Source organism: Coregonus lavaretus (genome assembly GCF_964263955.1).
Source record: "Coregonus lavaretus genome assembly, chromosome: 8".
In the NCBI taxonomy this organism is placed as follows: Eukaryota; Metazoa; Chordata; class Actinopteri; order Salmoniformes; family Salmonidae; genus Coregonus; species Coregonus lavaretus.
Window position 1 is genome coordinate 50,894,566 of NC_139995.1, and position 19,219 is coordinate 50,913,784.

At 45.1% G+C, this 19,219-nt stretch overlaps 1 pseudogene across 1 annotated transcript in view; it reads right to left on the reverse strand.

The window, feature by feature from the left end:
• Window positions 1–19,219, reverse strand: part of LOC311133511 (plexin-B1-like) — a 147,738-nt pseudogene that overhangs the window by 54,437 nt on the left and 74,082 nt on the right. Inside the window, exons 3-4 of the transcript XR_014615395.1 lie at window positions 2,826–2,918; window positions 1,317–2,603 (exon numbers count right to left, since the gene is read on the reverse strand). The product of XR_014615395.1 is annotated as a plexin-B1-like (transcript). The remainder of the gene's footprint in view (window positions 1–1,316; window positions 2,604–2,825; window positions 2,919–19,219) is intronic.

Sequence of the window (19,219 nt, forward strand, 5' to 3'; positions counted from 1 at the left end):
ACCCAGTCTCTCCCCATCTCCTCTCTCTTCATCCCTCCCTCTCTCTCACACACACACACACCCAGTCTCTCCCCATCTCCTCTCTCTTCCTCCCCCGCTCTCCTTCCCTGTCCCGTCTGCTTCCCTGTCGCAATCTCCCTTGTTCCGGTCTCAGCGGTGGGTGACTTTATCCATCCTTGTCAGTCCTGGTTAAATGTGTCCCTCCCACTAAGTAAGGCTAATGCCACCAATCGATTCCCCCCTTACAATCCTATTAAATTGTCCTGTGTGTGTCCCAAATAGCATCCTATTCCCTTTGTAGTGCACTACTTTTGGCCAGGGCCCATAGAGGTCTGGTCAAAAACAGTGCAATAAATAGGGAATAGGGTGCGATTTGGGAAACAGTCCCACCACACTACTGTTCCCCCGACCCTGTCGGAGGTAAACAGCATTCAGGGGTCAGAGGTTAACACTTCTTCTGTGTCCTCTATGGGGTGCATCATTAAATACACTGTGGCTCAGCGGGGACTACCCACTGTAGTCTGAGCAGCAGTCGCATGCAAATGTACACACACACACACACACACACACACACACAGTCACAAACGTCAAAACACAGACAAAACAGGGGCATTACATGAAAATAATCAAATTTAATTCCCCAAATAGGAGGATTACATTAGTCTGTACTAAAATATCAAATTACATTTCATTGAACTTCTAACATGGAGGTCACGTTGCAGAAACTGAATGACACTGGAAGCAACCAATCTAATAGTAGAATTACAGTAAATCCTAAAGACATTCTGACTTGGTAAGAAACAACATCATCTTTATTGGTACATGTAGAATAAACCCAGTTCCACTCTATTTTACAGTCCCCTATTTGCCTGGTAACTTAAACACGGTCACAGCATAGATGTTACATTATCATCACTTAATAATAGTCTAATTCTACCACTAGATTTAAGTACCAAAACGTATCAATTGCATGCCATGTAATTTCCACCCCAAAAAAAATAATCTGGTACATACCAGCTAAACAGTACTAATAGATAAAGCAGACGATAAAACAAGGATCAGGCTGCTTACTATTTGGCATCCAAATTGTTACAAATTGTTAGATTTTTGGAAGCAAGCACCGGAAAGTACCCATTGTTGCCTCATGACTTCCTCATACTAGGTAGTCTAAATACCAGCAATAAAAGGACTGTAAACTAAAGTGCTTCCACAGAAACTATAAAATAAGGCAAGCAGACCTGGGTTCAAATTCTATTCTAAATCATTTCCAATACTTTAACTAGGCTTGATTGTAACTAATTGAATAGTTGCAAAACGGCAAACCCTGTCCATCTGGCATCCAGAAAGGCTAAAGCAAACGCTAAAAGATTTAGAAAGATTTCAAACACTATTTGAACCCAGGACTGAATAAAATAAGGACCTGGCAAGTCAATCTACTCACCGACGGCAGGTTGGCACAGTTGGACTTGACTTCGTACTCGATGTAGGCCGCCTCTTCCCCTCCCTCAGCACGGCCGAACTGCGTGTAGCACAGGTCCCTGGTGGAGTTGATCCTCTGGTCCAGATCGTCCAGGTTAAACATGCAAAGAGCCGAGTCCTCACTGGGCCGTGTGGACGAGGTCTGATGGGTGGAAAACACCCCCAGGAGCACCTCGGCTTGCCCAGCTTCGCCCCCACTCCCCCTGGGTGGTAGACCAAGGCGGACAGCCTGGAGCAGGTTGTAGCTTTTCCCGGCCGCCGAGCGACAGGCCAGAGGAACTTCCACGTACGAGTAGTAGGCCTGGTCGTCCAGGCAGACGCGCGACATGTAGGTGCGGTACTCGCGCGACTGCGACTTGAGGTCACGCCGGTAGAAGAGGAAGTAGACGTGCTGGCGGTGGGCGAAGGAGGCAGAGAAGTGGTGGTCGTACTCCGAGAGGCGGCCTGCCACAGCTAGCTTCGCCGTTTCTTCGTAGGAAAAGACGGGCTCCTGGGCCAGGTTGCGCGTGGAGATAGGTGGGTGGCTGCTGGTGTAGCCGCGGCCCACAAAGAGCACAGGCTGGCGGTCGGGGCGGGAGCGCACCACCAGGCCCACCGTGCTTACGTTGGGGTGGTTGGCCGCCACGTACTGCGTGTCCACGGGCCGCTCGGCCGAGAACAGCACTGTACCCACAGAGTCTAAACTCCGCTTCTGGCAGATGCCCTGGTTGACGCTGCCGCATGTGATCAGTTCCATGGAGTAGGGGTCCACCAGCAGGAGCTTGTTGTGGTTGCTGGTGGGCCGCGCCTGCGGGCAGTTGCCCTCGGTGACGGGGGGCAGGCACTCGCGGCTGTCTGTCACGGGTCCAGTGTCGTCCTGGAGCTCGGCGGTCAGGTGGCGGTCCAGCTGGAAAAGGCGGTCCTGCGCCCCCACGTAGACGCGTCCCACCGTGGGGTCCGGGTGCAGGGCCATGTGCTCAAAGATAGTGTCGTTGCGGGTGAAGGTGGGGTAGGGGGAGGAGGCCCAGGCCAGGCCATAGGAGGGCCATTTGGCAGCTAGCAGCAGCACCAACAGTACTGGGACTGGGACCGCCACCGGGACTGAGAAACCACGTTGCGCCATCCCCGGAGGCATGGCAACCAATCTGGCAACCCAGGAGAGAAAGCGAGGGATTCACACACACACTTCACAACCTAGATAGATAACATACTGTATATAGTTATGAGAAACATGAATATTCATATCATTTAACTTCAAGTCACTAATGGTAAATTATACATTTATGTACAAAACAAGCCCCCAAACATACTGATAAACTACAGCTCTTACCTAGATTAGATTAATTAATTTGAGAACTTTCTCTCACCATTTGTTTCCAAAGATGTGTTACAGAGGCATGTCACCCCTTGACCTCCCAGCAGCTTGGTTTGGTTAAAAACACCTCCCCTACGACTCCAATCTGCAAGATAAAGAGAGACAAATGGTTAATATCTCTGTAAACCAAGGAACACCAGTTCAAGTGCAATTAGAAACCAATCACACACTTTTACAGCATAAAATGGTACAATCAAGCCACACGTGAAATGTTTTCCTCCATCAGCGCATTTTCATGACAAATTGTTAAAAAAGTATCCTAAAAAGCTGAATTGCCGCAGTAAAATCAAGGCTTTTTGCCCCCCCCAAAAAAAAATAAACACCCACTGCATAGTATACTTTGCATTGCCTAAACACCTCAAGTGTTAGCAACAAGTGTTAGCATCAACAAGTGTTACCCCAACACTAGAGTTAGCATGTTTCTTATTGAACAAATCCCTTCCTAATGCAAACACAAATGTAATGCAGAAATAAGAAGTCATTTAATCCTGCTCCAGCAGTTACACATGTGACCAATAGGGGTTAGTTTTTTATTTTATTTTTTTAGTCATTTAGCAGACGCTCTTATCCAGAGCGACTTACAGGAGCAATTAGTCTCTGGCGCTTTACCCAAACGAATGTTCCTAAAGCCTAGACATGTCTTGGGTAAATCTCATGTCTCAGGTAAGGTTACTCATCACCAAACCACCTCTATAACAAGACTATATTTGTGCACTGTGTGTTGTCTTGATAGTCTGTTTGACTAAATGGAGATCATTGGAACGCATTCCCATTGAAATTCAAGTCAGACCTGCCTTCGCCCAACAACATCGTTTTCACTTGCCTGGGAAGCCCTTCTTAGCAAAAGCCAGGTCAAGTAGTGTCACCCACAGAGAGCTTTTAGTACACTCACTTTCAGCACACTCACTGTTCCAAGCCATCCCCATTGCTAGGCTACCAGGCAAAAACACTTCACTTGAGCACAGTCACTAACACCCCTGGACACCTTTACCACAGTCATTCCTGGCACCAACAGACTGAGTCTGCGTTTAAATGGTAACCTATTCCCCATTTAGTGCACTACTTTTGACCATAAGGCACTGGTCAAAAGTAGTGCACTATATAGGGAATAGGGCGCAATTTGGGACACTCTTCTTCTCCCTCTCCACTTCTTCCGCTACCAATTTTCCCTCCGCGCTTCTTTCTCTCTGCCTCCACCTGCATTATCTCCCCCCTCCCCCTTTCTCGCTCGTCCAGGGGTGTTAAACATGCAGCCCGCGGGCCGGAGGGGGTCCAATCCGGCCTGCGGTGGTTTCAGTAAAACATTTATATATATATATACAGTGGGGCAAAAAAGTATTTAGTCAGCCACCAATTGTGCAAGTTCTCCCACTTAAAAAGATGAGAGAGGCCTGTAATTTTCATCATAGGTACACGTCAACTATGACAGACAAATTGAGGAAAAAAAATCCAGAAAATCCCATTGTAGGATTTTTAATGAATTTATTTGCAAATTATGGTGGAAAATAAGTATTTGGTCACCTACAAACAAGCAAGATTTCTGGCTCTCACAGACCTGTAACTTCTTCTTTAAGAGGCTCCTCTGTCCTCCACTCGTTACCTGTATTAATGGCACCTGTTTGAACTTGTTATCAGTATAAAAGACACCTGTCCACAACCTCAAACAGTCACACTCCAAACTTCACAATGGCCAAGACCAAAGAGCTGTCAAAGGACACCAAAAACAAAATTGTAGACCTGCACCAGGCTGGGAAGACTGAATCTGCAACAGGTAAGCAGCTTGGTTTGAAGAAATCAACTGTGGGAGCAATTATTAGGAAATGGAAGACATACAAGACCACTGATAATCTCCCTCGATCTGGGGCTCCATGCAAGATCTCACCCCGTGGGGTCAAAATGATCACAAGAACGGTGAGCAAAAATCCCAGAACCACACGGGGGGACCTAGTGAATGACCTGCTGAGAGCTGGGACCAAAGTAACAAAGCCAACCATCAGTAACACACTACGCCGCCAGGGACTCAAATCCTGCAGTGCGAGACGTGTCCCCCTGCTTAAGCCAGTACATGTCCAGGCCCGTCTGAAGTGCATTTGGATGATCCAGAAGAGGATTGGGAGAATGTCATATGGTCAGATGAAACCAAAATATAACTTTTTGGTAAAAACTCAACTCGTCATGTTTGGAGGACAAAGAATGCTGAGTTGCATCCAAAGAACACCATACCTACTGTGAAGCATGGGGTTGGAAACATCATGCTTTGGGGCTGTTTTTCTGCAAAGGGACCAGGACGACTGATCCGTGTAAAGGAAAGAATGAATGGGGCCATGTATCGTGAGATTTTGAGTGAAACCCTCCTTCCATCAGCAAGGGCATTGAAGATGAAACGTGGCTGGGTCTTTCAGCATGACAATGATCCCAAACACACCGCCCGGGCAACGAAGGAGTGGCTTCGTAAGAAGCATTTCAAGGTCCTGGAGTGGCCTAGCCAGTCTCCAGATCTCAACCCCATAGAAAATATTTGGAGGGAGTTGAAAGTCTGTGTTGCCCAGCGACAGCCCCAAAACATCACTGCTCTAGAGGAGATCTGCATGGAGGAATGGGCCAAAATACCAGCAACAGTGTGTGAAAACCTTGTGAAGACTTACAGAAAACGTTTGACCTGTGTCATTGCCAACAAAGGGTATATAACAAAGTATTGAGAAACTTTTGTTATTGACCAAATACTTATTTTCCACCATCATATGCCAATAAATTCATTAAAAATCCTACAATGTGATTTTCTGGATTTTTTTTTCTATTTTTGTCTGTCATAGTTGACGTGTACCTATGATGAAAATTACAGGCCTCTCTCATCTTTTTAAGTGGGAGAACTTGCACAATTGGTGGCTGACTAAATACTTTTTTTCCCCACTGTATATATATATACACTGCTCAAAAAAATAAAGGGAACACTTAAACAACACAATGTAACTCCAATTCAATCACACTTCTGTGAAATCAAACTGTCCACTTAGGAAGCAACACTGATTTACATGCTAATGGAATAGACAACAGGTGGAAATTATAGGCAATTAGCAAGACACCCCCAATAAAGAAGTGGTTCTGCAGGTGGTGACCACAGACCACTTCTCAGTTCGTATGCTTCCTGGCTGATGTTTTGGTCACTTTTGAATGCTGGCGGTGCTTTCACTCTAGTGGTAGCATGAGACGGAGTCTACAACCCACACAAGTGGCTCAGGTAGTGCAGCTCATCCAGGATGGCACATCAATGCGAGCTGTGGCAAGAAGGTTTGCTGTGTCTGTCAGCGTAGTGTCCAGAGCATGGAGGCGCTACCAGGAGACAGGCCAGTACATCAGGAGACGTGGAGGAGGCCGTAGGAGGGCAACAACCCAGCAGCAGGACCGCTACCTCCGCCTTTGTGCAAGGAGGAGCAGGAGGAGCACTGCCAGAGCCCTGCAAAATGACCTCAAGCAGGCCACAAATGTGCATGTCTGCTCAAACGGTCAGAAACAGACTCCATGAGGGTGGTATGAGGGCCCGACGTCCACAGGTGGGGGTTGTGCTTACAGCCCAACACCGTGCAGGACGTTTGGCATTTGCCAGAGAACACCAAGATTGGCAAATTCGCCACTGGCGCCCTGTGCTCTTCACAGATGAAAGCAGGTTCACACTGAGCACATGTGACAGACGTGACAGAGTCTGGAGACGCCGTGGAGAACGTTCTGCTGCCTGCAACATCCTCCAGCATGACCGGTTTGGCGGTGGGTCAGTCATGGTGTGGGGTGGCATTTCTTTGGGGGGCCGCACAGCCCTCCATGTGCTCGCCAGAGGTAGCCTGACTGCCATTAGGTACCGAGATGAGATCCTCAGACCCCTTGTGAGACCATATGCTGGTGCGGTTGACCCTGGGTTCATCCTAATGCAAGACAATGCTAGATCTCATGTGGCTGGAGTGTGTCAGCAGTTCCTGCAAGAGGAAGGCATTGATGCTATGGACTGGCCCGCCCGTTCCCCAGACCTGAATCCAATTGAGCACATCTGGGACATCATGTCTCGCTCCATCCACCAACGCCACGTTGCACCACAGACTGTCCAGGAGTTGGCGGATGCTTTAGTCCAGGTCTGGGAGGAGATCCCTCAGGAGACCATCCGCCACCTCATCAGGAGCATGCCCAGGCGTTGTAGGGAGGTCATACAGGCACGTGGAGGCCACACACACTACTGAGCCTCATTTTGACTTGTTTTAAGGACATTACATCAAAGTTGGATCAGCCTGTAGTGTGGTTTTCCACTTTAATTTTGAGGGTGACTCCAAATCCAGACCTCCATGGGTTGATACATTTGATTTCCATTGATAATTTTTGTGTGATTTTGTTGTCAGCACATTCAACTATGTAAAGAAAAAAGTATTTAATAAGATTATTTCATTTATTCAGATCTAGGATGTGTTGTTTAAGTGTTCCCTTTATTTTTTTGAGCAGTGTATATTTTTTTAATAAAACATTTGGGGGGGACGAACTAAATATACTTAAACCAAATCTTGACTGTGTCCAACTCGCTAATAATCACCAAAATGAAAGCTAGACAGTCAGGGAGCATTAAAAAAAATCAAAAAACGATGGATAGAGGACTATTTTGGCCTAATTTTCACTGCAAAGAAATATACATTTTCAGTGTGGCCAACCGGACCTCGTTGGGGCAAAATGAGTTTGACACCCCTGCTCTAGTCACTGGCACGGAAGTGAGATTTTCCAGTGCCAGTTCAGACGGATCTCTCTCTCTGCTGAGAGAGGGAGGGAGAGAGAGAGACACACTAAAAGAGACACCTATTCACCCCGAGCAACAGACCAGTCTTAACCACAGACACACACCTCATTCCTCACCCCATTGGGGCATGTAGAGAGCCCTCTGTGTGAGGAGGGGTGGAGGTGTTAACTGGGAAAGAGGGTAAAGGCTTGGCAAGGGGCCAAACTAGGAAAGAAAGAGAGAGAAAAAAACTTTACTCAAGTATAATAATTTATGTTTTTTTATCTGTTTTTTAACATGACATGAATTACATCTCAAGCCATAATTTTGCACTTCCTCTCCAAATGTTTATTTTTTTGTATTATGAAAACGTTTTATGAAAAGTTTTATTAATTGACGGCACCAGAGGCAAAGTCGCTCTTTGATTGATGCCTTAGTCAGTGAAAATTACCAGAACATTCAAAACATGCAATCCAAACATTGAGTCGGGATTCGGAAGGAAGATAAGAGACACTGACAAACACCAGCCGAAATACAGACTCTCCCCTTTGACCTGGCGAAAGAACAACAAGAACAATAATGGAACCAATAGAGTAGTGGTAAAAGTGCAAACCCCGCCCACCTGGCGCTCCAGGCAGGCTAAAGCAAATGCTAAAAGTATTCGAAAGATTTCATATGGTATTTGAGTCCAGGTTTGTTTGTGGGTGTGACTCTTCTGGAAACCTCTACCCTGTACTAACTCTGCCTCGCTAGAAGGAACGCTAACCCTGAGAACGCTACGACGCCGGAGCCTAGCGCAGCCCCGTCAGGAATGACAGGCATGTTAACTCTGTGACAGACTACAGCAACAAACACTGTGTTTCTCCCATTTCTTCCGCGACCACCGGAATCTGGGGGTCGCATGTAATACCGTCGCGGGTCACGGTGAATTTGGCACGGCACGGTTACGTGGTTGTCACTTTGGGTGATCGCAAAAAACTTGCAGGCCTGAGTGTTCACTGTCCAAGAGCAACAGTCGGGTCGGTTCAGCGTCTGTGCCAATCTTTTTTTCCCACTCCCTTCCCTCAACCTATTTTGGGAAATAAAGCAACCCTAAAGTACAGTACACTGGCTTCTCAGTCTGCTTCGTCCTGTTTGACTTGGAAATTACTTCCTCTTCCTGAAGCAATAATCCAATCAGGCTAAACTTAATTCCAATAATTTTTTTTATATACGGGAATAGTTGAAATGGAGTGGTGATTCTATTCTCGTAGTCAGATCTCAAAATCTGATTTCGCCTCCAGGGGAAGTCGTTTTTTTGTCGCTTTAGCTGGCGGGTTAGGTATCACTGTGTGAAAGGAGAGAGGGGAGGAAATGTGTGCTTGCAATTGGTTTTCTGTAATGTTTCTTTCACCTCAGTGTAACGGAGTATTCCTTTCCTTTTCCCTCTGTCTCTCTGCTGAATGGACACTGAAGGTACTGCACTAGATTGCTATGGTCAAGCTGTGCAGACTGAACAGTAAACAGTATCTAAGCCTATCGCCAAAGTAAAGCTGCAGACCAAGCCTGTCTGTGTAGAGCCTACATCTATAGGCCTAAATGTGTTTAGTGGTGAGCTATTGCCTATGTATATGCTTATTTGTGTTTGTGAGCTGTAGCCTCAATAGCCTCTATGGGTTTTCAATTTGCCATTCTCTCATTGGTTGTATGGCCCTTGGATACGGAAAGGTCGCCATGGATAATGACTGGGTTTTCAGGCATTAGGCCAATCGAGAAATAAGGTCCAGGAGACATCACCCCTAATAGGTCCAGACAGGGTCCATTAACCAGGACAGGAGGAAGTCCACTGGTCTGGGCCAAGCTAAGTGACCAGGCGACTATGGAGCATTCCTGGGAGGCCATCATCTGTTTAATGGAGTTGACTCCCACACACAACCACCATCTCATTCAAACCCAAATCATTTCCCCAACCGATAGGGGAGAGCGAGAGAGCGCAAGCGAGAGAGAGACCCAGAGACGTTACCACAAACCAGTGCTTGCAAGCTTCAGTGCTCCCTGAGAACTGATGGAATGTGACTAATGATAAGCCACAAACGGAGGGAGAGAAAGAAAGAAAGAAAAAAAGAAAGAAAGAAAGAAAGGAGAGAGAGAGAGGTGGAGTAGCCATTAATTAAAGGGCCTACCCATAATGCCCCATTCGACGGCCACTCATTCACAGACCGGGGGGAGAGAGGGAAGAATGGAGCAGGTTTCTAATTAGTGACCAATTACTGTTTACATAAAACATCCAAACAGTGGTCTGTGGAAAGAGGACTCCCACCCCATCCCACTTTTTAATTTCTCTCAAACACACACTTGTAATAAACAGTCCTCCTCTGCACTTCAAACAAATAAACACACACTCATGCACGCCCCCACACACACGCACATACCATTCCCTCGTCTCGGCAGAAAAGTGGGACTGGAGTGCACTCGGTCAGTCACTCCCCAACATCAACAAACAGTGTTTACAAAGGATGCTGTAGTGGCCTCAAGAACCTGTGTTCAATTACACAAACACTGAGGTCGATGTCCCCCCCTCCACCCCTGTTTGCAGTGCAACTGTTACAACACACAGACAGACACAGACACAGACACACACACACGGCTTGGGCGGTATACCGTATATCAAGATATTTGGGAAAAGCCACAGGATTTTTCTATACCGTCAATATATACCGTTTAATACATTTGAATATTTTTTGCTACTTTTTAAGTAAATACCTTATGAATCTTACCGGTAGTCCCCAGTCACGTGATTTTTGTTTACAAGCACACAACTACGAGAGACTGGAGCCTTGAGAGTCACTCACTGGTGTGCAGCATGTGCCAGGTGATCTAATTATAGTATGGAATTCACAACTAAATGTTTGCCAGGTAGATATCTTAGAACTATTAAGTTAACTTTCTAAAATGTTCTAAATGCTCTGCAGTTGTGCATTTGGTTTGCTAATTTAGTAGCTAGTTAGATAGCTAAGTGGTTAGCTTCTTCCAAAACCAAGCATTGGCTTGGTAACAGCAGAGAATCCCCTCCTGGATCAAGAGCCTTGCTGGCCAATACTTGTTTTGTGAGTGCAGCAAACTGAGTAGCATTTTTTAATTACTTGTATAGTTTAGGTCAGACACTGTTTGGTTTACAGTGCATTCGGAAAGTATTCAGACCCCTTCACCTTATTCTAAAATTGATTCAATTGTTTTTTTCCCCCTCGACATCGTAAGTCAGAGCCTCGGTAAGCTCTTAGCTCGTCGCTGAACATGTGTCTGATCACACCCCTGTGTTTTGATTGGGATATAGGATATGGGAGACAGAGGGAGACATGTACAGCAGCTTCCATTTAGAAGTGTGAAACTTATCAGGGGTGTGACTAAAGGGATGTGATTGACTGGAATGCCAACCCAAACCCCTAACCCTAACCCTGGGAGACCCCTAATAAGGGTCCAAAAAGCTATCTGGTGGGTCCAAGAAGGTCATCTGGATACACCCCCAAATGTTCCAAAAACCTCATCTGGAAGTCCAAGAAAGTTCTGGAACACTTCCCCAGATGGTCCAAGGAGGTTATCTGGGGGTCCAAGATGGTCACCTGAGATGCTCCACCAGCAACATATCCCTTCCAACTCAACATACTTTGGGATTCTTGGGTGTGAGACTACAGTAGATGATACAGTTGTTCAGTGTCCTGCCATATGCAGTATCTCACCAATGACGTTATCAAAACAACTCTGATATCTGTGGCAGCACACCCCTAGTCACATGGCATGAGTATCTATATGAGGAAATGTTTCCATTATTACTCATCAGTTTAATCTTTGACAGGCCATCTTGCTTATTTTGAATGGAATTGCCCAGGTGTTAACACGAATACCTTGTATGATGTCAGTGTTTGTGAGAAAAGTACTGTATAAGTTAACGACACTAGTCTGTGTGTCTGTCTGTTCAAGTAGCCTTTTCATTATCAGTGTGCTTCCAACCTTTCCTTCTAAGACTAAACTGAGCTATGTTACAGTTTGTAATATGTTGCAATCAACTGCTGCCAAAATCACAAATTACGTTACACAGGCAATGGTGTGTTTTTTATTTTGTGCATCAGACTCTTCTTCCAAAACTCTTGAAAGAGCCGAGTGGTGTTTCACCGTTTCATTTATGATATCAAATTGTTACTCACCATCAGCCCCTGTTTATAAGACACTATGAAAGATATTTCACTCTGTGCAAGTCATAACATTACTGTCTACAGAGGTATCAGGTTATCAATATCGCTCTTTGCAAGCTACGAAAGGCTACAGATTGGCAGAGTTCCTGTGTGTTCTTTTGTTCAGTACAAGTTGTGTCAAGGCTTCTGCCCTAGCCTTTCCAGACTGAGTAGTGCCCCACTAATAACTGTTCTCCTGCCTGCCTGAAAGCCCGACTGCTTGCATGGCTAGCTGACATGAGGTTATTTATAGAGAAACCCCCAACAATGGCCGCCGAACTGAAGAGAACACATTCCTCCTCGGCAACTCAGATGATGAAATCTCTGAGAGGGAGATTACTGACCGTGCGTTCTTCCAGAAAGTTATTCTCTCCCGGTACAAGACTTAGAAAATGTACATGCAATTCACTCTGCGGAGACGGCTTTTCAAAATTAGCCCTTTTTAGGAAGAAGTTTGTTCTAACACTCTATTGGACGTGTTCCACTGCTCTGGGGGAGAGGCACTTGTCACTAGGAGAAAGGACGGATGTTCCCATGGCTATTAAACTTTATGGCCCCTGAGGACTAGTGTGACAGATATTCGGGTGACACAGAGGCTCGGTTGAGGGGATCCCCCCTCTTTCCGGGGGACAGATATGAGCGTGACACATGAGAGCTTTGCTCAAACTGTTGCTCCCTCTATGTTGAGTTCACAAAAGTTCATGTTCAAACAAAAGAGCCTCGATGGCCCTTGCTCTAAACACTTCTCTAAACCAGCTAACCAGATGTTCATCATCTTCTCTAAACCAGCTAACCAGATGTTCATCATCTTCTCTAAACCAGCTAACCAGATGTTCATCATCTTCTCTAAACCAGCTAACCAGATGTTCATCATCTTCTCTAAACCAGCTAACCAGATGTTCATCATCTTCTCTAAACCAGCTAACCAGATGTTCATCATCTTCTCTAAACCAGCTAACCAGATGTTCATCATCTTCTCTAAACCAGCTAACCAGATGTTCATCTGGAAACGTATGAATTTGAGATCTCAAAATAGAAATGAAAACAAATAATTTATGTTGGGTGTTCAGGTGGGGACAGCGACATCTGAAATCAGATGCTGGGGCAGATAGTAAGCAGAGTGTCCTCTGGGACAAACTGTCAAATCAGAGGATGTATTTTATACTGATCCAACAGTCGCCAGGAGGTGGTGACGTGTAGGCCTGACACTCGTGAGTTTGACTACACCCAAATAGAGACAGGTGGATGTCATCGCAACACACTGAAAAGGATCTACTGTCTGTTACCACACCATAACAAGCCTGTCGGAGTATTCATCTGTGATTTAGCTGAGATCTGTCATACACATACACACTTCGGCCAACTCTTCTACCCCAAGTTCTGACATCGTTTGGGTATGAGAGGGTGCATTCCAAGGCTGTAAGTGTCCAGCCAGCTGTCTCCATAGAAATTGCATAGTCTAAGGGTTTTCTATAACAGTAGGAAAAAAAAAAATGTATGCACTCACTAACTGTAAGTCGCTCTGGATAAGAGTGTCTGCTAAATGACTAAAATGTAAAATGTAAAATGTAGAACACCACAGCTCAGAAAGGCCCCTAAGATCCAGTCTCTCTGACTTCTACACCTGGGATCATAAACTAGATTTAGCCGCGGACCGATTTCTTCTTGAGTGGATGGACATAATTATAAATCATTTGGAGACTGCAAATTGACCACAAGAAGCCCAAACAGATATAATATTTGACTAAAACATAATAATTTCAAACCTTGCTTGAATTTGTATACGATCACCTACATCTCTCTGTTATGTGTGGGAATACTTCGGAACAAATTTCCAAAACAAAAAAATCACTTGGAGCTGATATGCTGGTGTTTTTAGTCTTTTATGTCTAACAATAAAAACTAAAAAATAGCGTTTTATTTTTATTTTGCTCTGAAAACTTTGGGGGGCCAAATGAAATCACCCACGGGCCCGCCAGTTGGGGAACCCTGATCTGCACCATGTTAGCTGGTGTTACAGTCCTAAGCTATGATGAGATGAGTCCATGTTGATCAAGCCAACATGCATGTGAAGAGATGGTGGAGGTGAATCGATAACAGTTCGAGTTCTACTGTAGGGTAGTCAGGAAAAGTCAATGTGATTGTGTGTGAGTGTATAACTACTGTGTGTGTGTGTGTGTATGTGTGTGTGTGTGTGTGCGCTTACAGCAGGTGTATAAGTACAGGATATGCGAGTATTGTTTGGGACGAGTCACTCCATGTGCGAACGTGTGTGTGTGTGTGTATGCGTACAGCAGTGTGTGTGTTCATCGTGTGTGTGTGTGTATGCGTACAGCAGCGTGTGTGTTCATCGTGTGTGTGTGTGTATGCGTACAGCAGCGTGTGTTCATTGTGTGTGAGTGTGTATGCGTACAGCAGCGTGTGTGTTCATCGTGTGTGTGTGTGTGTGTGTATGCGTACAGCAGCGTGTGTGTTCATCGTGTGTGTGTGTGTATGCGTACAGCAGCATGTGTGTTCATCGTGTGTGTGTGTGTGTGTGTGTGTATGCGTACAGCAGCGTGTGTGTTCATCGTGTGTGAGTGTGAGTAGAATGCCATTGTTGTCCAGAGGAGACAGTCATACTGCCACAGTACAATAGCAGGGTGGGGTGGGGACACTGACAGCAGGACAGAGACCTCAAATACAGATAAACTGTGACTCCAACCCTGTCATTAGACACTAAGATGCATCTGAAATGGCATCCTATTCCCTGTTTAGTGCACTCCTTTCGACAAGGGCAAAAGGAATAGGGTACCACTTCAGACACAGACTCAAACCCTTTAATTAGACACTAAGACCCAGTGCTCCTAAACTGCATTTAACTGCTTAAGGGTCTGACCAATTAAAAATAAAGCCCTTGAGAGTTCAAATGCCCCTAAACAGTGATAATGGAACAGTCTTGGTCAGATAGGGGAGAGCAGACAGAGAGGGGAGGAAGGAACCAAAGCAATCATTAAACAGGGGTGGAGTTTTGTCATCATGTAGTACCAGACAACCAGGTGAAACAAACAGGTCTGAAAGGGGATTAACAGAGCGAGAGCGAGACACACACTCAAAGCCACAGAAAGAAAGAGACTGTGATTCAGAGAAACAGGCTATGCAAACGGTCCAGTCATTATACAGTCAGTCATATTCCCACATACATAGCTACAGTGCCTTCGGAAAGTATTCCGACCCTTTCAATTTTTCCACATTTTGTAAGGTTACAACCTTATTCTAAAATTGATTAAATCGTTGTTTCCCCTCATTCTACACACAATACCCCATAATGACAAAGCAAAAACAGGTTTTTAGAAATGTTTGCAAATTTATTAAAAATAAAAAACTGAAATATCACATTTACTTAAGTATTCATACCATTTACTCTGTACTTTGTTGAAGCACCTTTGGCAGCGATTACAGCCTTGAGTCTTCCTGGGTATGACGCTACAAGCTTGGCACATCTGTATTTGGGGAGTTTCTCCCATTCTTCTCTGCAGATCCTCTCAAGCTCTGTCAGGTTGGATGGGGAGCGTTGCTGCACATCTATTTTCAGGTCTCTCCAGAGATGTTCGATCGGGTTCAAGTCTGGGCTCTGGCCACTCAAGGACATTCAGAGACTTTTCCCGGAGCCACTCCTGCGTTGTCTTGGCTGTGTGCTTTGAGTCGTTGTCCTGTTGGAAGGTGAACCTTCGCCCCAGTCTGAGATCCTGCGTGCTCTGTAGCAGGTTTCCATCAAGGATCTCTCTGTACTTTGCTCTGTTTATCTTTCCCTCGATCCTGACTAGTCTCCCAGTCCCTGCAGCTGAAAAACATCCCTACAGCATGATGCTGCCGCCACCATGCTTCACCGTAGGGATGGTGCCAGGTTTCCTCCAGACGTGATGCTTGGCATTCAGGCCAAAGAGTTCAATCTTGGTTTCATCAGACCAGAGAATCTTGTTTCTCATGGTCTGAGAGTCTTTAGGTGCCTTTTGGCAAACTCCAAGCAGGCTGTCATGTGCCTTTTACTGAGGAGTGGCTTCTCTCTGGCCACTCTACCATAAAGGCCTGACTGGTGGAGTGCTGCAGAGATGGTTGTCCTTCTGTAAGGTTCTCCCATCTCCACAGAGGAACTCTAGAGCTCTGTCAGAGTGACCATCAGGTTCTTGGTCACCAAGGCCCTTCTCCCCCGATTGCTCAGTTTGGCCGGGCGGCCAGCTCTAGGAAGAGTCTTGGTGGTTTCAAACTTCTTCCATTTAAGAATGATGGAGGCCACTGTGTTCTTGGGGACCTTCAATTATTCAGAAATGTTTTGGTACCCTTCCCCAGATCTGTGCCTCAACATAATCCTGTCTTGGAGCTCTACGGACAATTCCTTCGACCTCATGGCTTGGTTTCTGCTCTGACATGCACTGTCAACTGTGGGACCTTATATAGACAGGTGTGTGCCTTTCCAAATCATGTCCAATCAATTGAATTTACCACAGGTGGACTCCAATCAAGTTGTAGAAACATCTCAAGGATGATCAATGGAAAGAGGATGCACCTGAGCTCAATTTCGAGTCTCATAGCAAAGGGTCTGAATACTTATGTAAATAAGGTATGTTTTTTTATTTGTAATAAATTAGCAAACATTTCTAAAAACCTGTTTTCGCTTTGCCATTATGGGGTATTGTGTGTAGATTGCTGAGGATTTTTATTTATTTAATCCATTTTAGAATAAGGCTGTAACGTAACAAAATTCAAAATTCAAATTCAAATGGAATAGTAACTGAAATATGGACACTGAGTGTAGGCCTATAACCTCTCACATGTAGCATAATATAATATTTACTCCTGCAAAATTATGCATTTCTTGCTAATGTTAATTTTGTCTCTGGAACAGGAGTGGAGAAATATGATTTTTTCTTTCAGCATCCCTTGACAAAATGGGAATGCACTGTAAAACGTTATCTTTGACAATTATGCATGCAGACAGTATTTCAACCGCACAAAATATGCACCCAAGACCAACTGAAGTCTTATCAGAAATGCATTTAATTGTTTTCTCATCTTTTCATTTCCTTAAAACCAGTCAAACTGATGACATTTGGACATTTTGCACAGGACCAATCTTTCCACTGTTTTGGAGTTATTGCGTTTTCTCCCTGATCCCTAAACGAAACAGACAACTTTACAGGTGTTAACTAGATTACTAATGCATACATTCCATCGACGTAAGACATTATTCTGGTGAGCACTACTTTATTTATTCTTCTGGGGCAACAAGTTATGACAGAAGAGAAGCTGCATGTATAGTTGACAAACAAATGGCCTACCAAATTATAATATTGCTTACCAAATGTCTTTTTTTTATATGGCCTACCAAATGTCGGATATTTTAATATAGCCTACCAAATGTCGGAAATTATAATATAGCCTACCAAATGTTGGAGATTTTAATATAGCCTACCAAATGTCGGAAATTCTAAGCAGAAACCTGTCTAAATTAGGGGTGAAAGCAGCGAGTAGGCTATAAGGTCCAGTATCAGCAAAATAAATATATTTATTATGGTGGATGGAACTGCACAGGTAGCCTACTTTTTGAAGTCATTTGTTTGACAATCAGATGAAACATCACCACACAACATCCATGATATGTGAATCTGAGCCTGTGCAGACTGCGAAAAAACAACTGTAAATGGGATAAGATGTTTACATGCCACAGTATCCTGTCTAAGATTAGCATTTGCCAGGCTTCTACTCCAGTTCTCTCATAACCGGGATACTAGTTATATAGAGCTGCCCATGCAGTTACTGCCTGTTCCAGTTATAGACACCAGTATGGAGCTGCCCATGCAGTTACCGTCTGTTCCAGTTATAGACACCAGTATGGAGCTGCCCATGCAGTTACCGTCTGTTCCAGTTATAGACACCAGTATGGAGCTGCCCATGCAGTTACCATCTGTTCCAGTTATAGACACCAGTATGGAGCTGGTTCCATTTATAGACACCAGTATGGAGCTGCCCATGCAGTTACCGTCTGTTCCAGTTATAAACACCAGTATGGAGCTGGTTCCATTTATAGACACCAGTATGGAGCTGCCCATGCAGTTACCGTCTGTTCCAGTTATAGACACCAGTATGGAGCTGGTTCCATTTATAGACACCAGTATGGAGCTGCCCATGCAGTTACTGCCTGTTCAAGTTATAGACACCAGTATGGAGCTGCCCATGCAGTTACCATCTGTTCCAGTTATAGACACCAGTATGGAGCTGGTTCCATTTATAGACACCAGTATGGAGCTGCCCATGCAGTTACCGTCTGTTCCAGTTATAAACACCAGTATGGAGCTGGTTCCATTTATAGACACCAGTATGGAGCTGCCCATGCAGTTACCGTCTGTTCCAGTTATAGACACCAGTATGGAGCTGGTTCCATTTATAGACAACAGTATGGAGCTGCCCATGCAGTTACCGCCTGTTCAAGTTATAGACACCAGTATGGAGCTGCCCATGCAGTTACTGCCTGTTCCAGTTATAGACACCAGTATGGAGCTGGTTCCAGTTATAGACACCAGTATGGAGCTGGTTCCATTTATAGACACCAGTATGGAGCTGGTTCCATTTATAGACACCAGTACGGAGCTGGTTCCATTTATAGACACCAGTATGGAGCTGGTTCCATTTATAGACACCAGTACGGAGCTGGTTCCATTTATAGACACCAGTATGGAGCTGGTTCCATTTATAGACACCAGTATGGAGCTGGTTCCATTTATAGACACCAGTATGGAGCTGCCCATGCAGTTACTGCCTGTTAAAGTTATAGACACCAGTAGGGAGCTGCCCATGCAGTTACTGCCTGTTCCAGTTATAGACACCAGTATGGAGCTGGTTCCAGTTATAGACACCAGTATGGAGCTGGTTCCATTTATAGACACCAGTATGGAGCTGCCCATGCAGTTACTGCCTGTTCAAGTTATAGACACCAGTAGGGAGCTGCCCATGCAGTTACTGCCTGTTACAGTTATAGACACCAGTATGGAGCTGGTTCCAGTTATAGACACCAGTATGGAGCTGGTTCCAGTTATAGACACCAGTATGGAGCTGGTTCCAGTTATAGACACCAGTATGGAGCTGCCCATGCAGTTACTGCCTGTTCCAGTTAGAGACACCAGTATGGAGCTGCCCATGCAGTTACTGCCTGTTCCAGTTAGAGACACCAGTATGGAGCTGGTTCCAGTTATAGACACCAGTATGGAGCTGCCCATGCAGTTACCGACTGTTCCTGTTATAGACACCAGGGTTGTTGTATTCATTAGGAAACACAGTAGCAAAACAAACAAAAATTATAATAATATGTGTCCCTCCCTGTTTGTCAGTTTTCTTCCATCTGGTGTTTAATGAATAGGACCCAGTTCTGAGTGAAGTTGTACTGTGTGAGAGGCT